Below are 5447 nucleotides of genomic sequence, written 5' to 3'. Positions count from 1 at the left end.
TTATTTTCTCAGTATGATTTCCAGATGTAGGTTCCTTAAAGAATGTGTTTCTCATCTGCAGATCTATTCAGGACCCTGGTAGCCGCCCTAGGCATTCATTCTCTGGGTAGACACATATCAAAAGTTTTTATTGCTTAGGGTCTGGGTGCTGGGGATGGTCTCTTCCTGCTGTTTTCACGCTGCAGGAGATGGATTCTGTAGAAAGGCTTTGGGTTTATTTCCTGCAGTGAGGAGAGAGATGATGAGATGGAGCACTTAGCTGAGCAGTTCTTCAATAACACGGACCTCACAAGATCTCTGAAAGGGTCCTGTGGTGTCTGGCACATTAGTTAGATCTGTTGATAACCTGCATAAATGCATTTCATATGTAGTGGCGGCATTGGGTAACTGCAGCTCCCATTCATGTCAGTGGGTGCTGAGCTGCAGTTGCCTGATGCCACCACTATACAATGACTGGCACAGGGCTTCTGACCCTGCTCACTGTGTAATCTGGGGCTCCCAAACAGGTGATCGGCGCAGTTGATGGCCTATCTTGAGAAAAGTTTATAAACTGTTTCAGCCTACAAGTCAACTTTAAAAGCCACTGACATGTCAAGTGACTCTAGGTTATACAAGTGCTGGAGATAAACAAATAGGATAATTTTATGTTTGATATATATATTGCAGTGAAATGATAGAATCAGGAATTTGATGAACCGCGCCGTTCCATCATTTCCCTAGGGAATTGATCAAATCACTGACCCCTTTCAGGGAAATGATGGAATGAACTCTATCATTTCCCCCTGCGACATAGAATTCGCTTACCGTATCGCCTCACTGCTCCCCCCAGCCTGTCCGCTCTGTTCCCTGTCTGCCCCCGCCGCCTCTCTGATCCATGTTCCGCTTATTTCCCCTGCTACATGATTCCTGCTCCCCCAGCCTGTCTGCTCTGCTCCCCGTCCACCCCTGCCGCCATATGCCTACCAGGGAGGTGTGCCGCTCTGCTACCCATCCGCCCCCGCCTCCATATGCCTGCCGGGAGGTGTACTGCTCTGCTACCCGTCCGCCTCCGGTTCTGTCCGCCCCGCCCTGTGACATGCCTCCTGCTCCCCCAGCTGTCCGCTCTGCTCCCTGTCCGCCCCAATGCCATATGCCTGCTGGGAGGTGTGTCGCTCTGCTCCCCCGTCCACCTCTGGTCCTGTCCGCCCCGCTTACGTATGCCTGCCGGGGAGGTGTGCCGCACTGCTCCCCCGTCCACCCCGCCGCCATATGCCTGCCAGGGAGGTGTGGCGCTCTGCTCCCGTCCGCCCCGCCACCATATGCCTGCTGGGAGGTGTGCCGCCCTGCTCCCCCGTCCGCCTCCGTTCCCAACCACCCCGCCGCCATATGCCTGCCGGGAGCTGTGCCGCTCTGCTCCTCCGTCCACCCCGCTGCCATATGCCTGCCAGGGAGGTGTGCCGCTCTGCTCCCCCGTCCGCCTCAGTTCCCAACCACCCCACCGCCATATGCCTGCCGGGAGCTGTGCCGCTCTGCTCCTCCGTCCACCCCGCCACCATATGCCTGCCAGGGAGGTGTGCCGCTCTGCTCCCCCGTCCACCCCGCCGCCATATGCCTGCCGGGAGGTGTTCCGCTCTGTTCCCCCGTCCGTCTTTGCTGCCATGCATGTCAGGAGTTCCCGTCCGTCCCCGCCACCATATGCTTGCTGGGAAGGTGTGCTGCTCTGCTCCCCCATCCGCCTCTGCTGCCAAACATAGAGCCGGGCGACTCCTTAATAGTTCATTCCATCATTTCCCTGAAAGGGGTCAGTGATTTGATCAAATCCCTAGGAAAATGATGGAACGGTGCGTGATTTGATCAAATCCCTGGATTCTATCATTTCACTGCAACATATAGATGATGCAGAGTAGTTATACCCAGGCTATGCTAATGAGAGAGGTCTAGTTCTTGGATTGCATAAGATGACAATTGTATAGCAGCTTCCAAGGATCGGTCCAATGATATCTTTGTATTTGAATTAAGATACATGCACCAACAGTATTTGGTATTATTTACCATAGTATGTTCAATGGAAACCCATGGCAAATCTACCCTTCTATGCCACCAGGCCGAAAGGAGAAATATCAGGGTGGCTTTATAATATCTAAAGGGGTCTGGAAGACTTAGATCCCCTACTGATTTATCTTTGGTGGTCATACAATATGGGAGTCTAGAATTGGAATTTTGCCAGATTAATTTTTATATGGAAATCTTAAATTGTGACCTGTTTTTGTACCGTGTAAGAAGATTGGTAAGTGTGGAATTCCCCTTTAGGGTAGCTTCACGTGTACCATATCGCATCGGATTTGATGGTGGGATCCGCCGCAGATTTGAACTAAGTAACTGAACACATCATCATGGACAGAGGTGGCAGCAGAGAGCACTATGTTAGACTGGAAAGAATACACCACTTCCTGCAGGACTTACAGCAGCTGATAAGTACTGGAAGAAGTCATTTACAAATCTGTTTAACTTTCTAACACCAGTTGATTTGAAAACAATATTCTTTTACTGGAGTGCCCCTTTAATTTTTCCTTATTATGAGCTGGAAACAACATTAGGCGAACTTGCTGGATTCGGCAGCCAAATATATAAAAGCTTCATTGGACAAATTTCTTTGTTTGGCAAAAACAACTCCGTACCATAACATAACTGAATATTAGTCACTGACTGTCTAAGTCAATATGTATATGCCACTGATGTTTTGGCTGTCTAAATAATACATTTACTGGAAAAATCTTTGTGACATAGTTCTTGGCGTGGAGCGCCCATCATTAACGCTCGTGTCCGGCCAAAAAGAAGAAAAATGGAAATCTAAAATTAAATAACCGAATCCTGCTAACTTCTTCAGCTATGAGCCTTGCTTCGGATGGGATACCAATACAACTACATAAAGTCTCAGGTCAGGTCATTTTTAAAGGAATATGCCTCTGTGCCGTTCCCGTGCAGTTAACAGTTGAATTCCAGAGCACCGTTAGGAGCATTGTTCCGCCCCATAGTGCTGAGCCGGCCCACTCCTAATGATAATCAATGGATGGCGCTATGGGGGCGGGGCAGTGCTCCTAACAATGCTCCGGGCTGTGGATTCAACAACTACTAACTGCATCGGAATGGCACAGAGGAGGAAGGTAAGAGACATACCTTCCTCCTCAGCGCCCCGTGCACATTAGGGGGCTATAAGCAGGTTAGATTCGTCTAACCTGCTGATAGTTCCCCTTTAATAACATCATATTAGAAACATATATAACTTTATGAACTAAAGGTTTAGTGTCCGATTAAAGATTTATTTTTTCTGCGATCATATAACTAAACAGCCATCCGTATATAGATATAATTATAGTGGTTTATATGGAGTTGGCCCCACCCTTAGGCCATGTTCACATGGTGTAAAACACCGGGCCAGTGTCAGAGAACATCATCCCGGCTGGTACTGCATGATCTTTCTTTCTGATGAATTGAGATACGGAGACGCACGCTCTACTGTGTGCACTGACATGTCTCCTGTGGCCGTATTCAATGAATAGCGGTGGCAGACAACTGACATGTCAGTTTTTTGCAACGCCGCAAGGGATCCCGGCCAGAGTGTATACTATGGGGGAGATTTATCAAACATGGTGCAAAGTGACACTGGCTCAGTTGCCCCTAGCAACCAATCAGATTCCACCTTTCATTCCTCACAGACTCTTTGGGAAAAGAAATGTGGAATCTGATTGGTTGCTAGGGGCAACTGAGCCAGTTTCACATTACACCATATTTGATAAATCTCCCTCTATGTCTATACACTTTAGCCGGGATTCCATAGACGGCAGCACTACATAAGTTCCGTAGTAATCACGGCCGTTGTTGCAAATCGGCGACAACGGCCGTGATTATTACTAAACTTACGTAGTGTGAACATAGCCTTATGCTGTAATGGCATCCACTGTTCGGAAATGGCTTATTATTAGACTTTGGATCAAATATAAACCCAGCCTGCAGTAGGTTCTCCAGTTCAATACTAGCTGGAGTTAAAGTCAAGTAGTCAAACTCCTTTACATGAAACCCAGCAAGGAAGGATATCCCATGGTATAAATCCATGATTATATGAATATTCATTATTAATAATTTTAGTGATCTCTGTGTAATTCCCTATTTGTCCTGTGGGGGCACTGCCGGGGAATTGAGCATTTGCTGCCGTGTTACCCTGCTGACTACATCTGATCACTGGGGATCTCAACAGAGTTCTTTTTTTTACTTCTAACAAAAAGGGGTCCAAGATGGACAACCCCTTTATTGTTATGTCAGTATCCAGGTTCACGCTGCCAGGACGTGATCACAAATACCTATGCGATGTACGGCGGCTTTTTCCCTTGAGGTGTTCACTGTTACCTGTACTTACTTTAAAGAATTTGGCCGCCTGCGGTTGTTTTTTTGTTGCTGCATACGTGTCCTGACAATTGTTTTCATGACTGTAAATGAGTTATCTGTGTCCTAAGAAAGTAGGTGACGGGTGAGGGACCTCATAGTGTTCTCTGGGTGAGGATGTTTCTGGGGGAAATTCAAAGAAAACACAATGTTGTACATGACACAAGGTAGGAATCTGTTTCTTCTGCTTTTACGCATAAACATGTTTTTACTCCGATAACTTTCGCCAGTGCTGTAAACCTGCCAGGAGGCCGGAGGACGGCGGGGTCACAGCAGACGTCCATGCTCAGTTAATAAAGAAATCATTGACTAGTATTTAGGATTGTATTCACATTGGGCAAAAAGCTATCTATCTATCTCCTATCTATCTATCTATCTATCTATCTATCTATCTATCTATCTATCTATCTATCTCCTATCTATCTATCTATCTATCTATCTATCTATCTATCTCCTATCTATCTATCTATCTATCTATCTATCTATCTATCTATCTATCTATCTCCTATCTATCTATCTATCTATCTCCTATCTATCTATCTATCTATCTATGCTAGTTATTGCAGACTGTGTATCCATCGCTGGAGTAGGGAGGTTGTTTTTTTTTTTTTTTATGGGCCATCTTTGAAAAAGAGTGTATTCCATATGCAGTCGCCTACCTCATGAAAGCAGATCTAAGAGGCCCCCATATAAGCATTCTGCTTAAAGGGGTACACTGGGATAAAAAAAAGTTTTAATTTTTCAAATTTACTGGTGTCAGAAAGTTAAACAAATTTGTAAATTACTTCTATCTAAAAATCTTCAGTCTTCCAGTACTTTATGTCGTGTATGTCCTGCAGGAAGTGGTGTATTCTCTCCAGTCTGACACAGTGCTCTCTGCTGCCACCTCTGTCCATGTCAGGAACTGTCCAGAGCAGTAGCAAATCCACATAGAAAACCTCTCTTGTTCTGGACAGTTCCTGACACGGACAGAGGTGGCAGCAGAGAGCACTGTGTCAGACTGGAAAGAATACACCACTTCCTGCAGG

General features: G+C 46.3%; 1 pseudogene; it reads left to right on the top strand.

Moving 5' to 3' along the window:
* The window catches only part of LOC138772585 (catenin alpha-1 pseudogene), a 719716-nt pseudogene that overhangs the window by 112913 nt on the left and 601356 nt on the right, over window positions 1-5447 (top strand).

Source organism: Dendropsophus ebraccatus, chromosome 14 (assembly GCF_027789765.1).
Source record: "Dendropsophus ebraccatus isolate aDenEbr1 chromosome 14, aDenEbr1.pat, whole genome shotgun sequence".
Taxonomy (NCBI): domain Eukaryota; kingdom Metazoa; phylum Chordata; class Amphibia; order Anura; family Hylidae; genus Dendropsophus; species Dendropsophus ebraccatus.
This window is presented reverse-complemented; position numbering and strand designations above follow the sequence as displayed.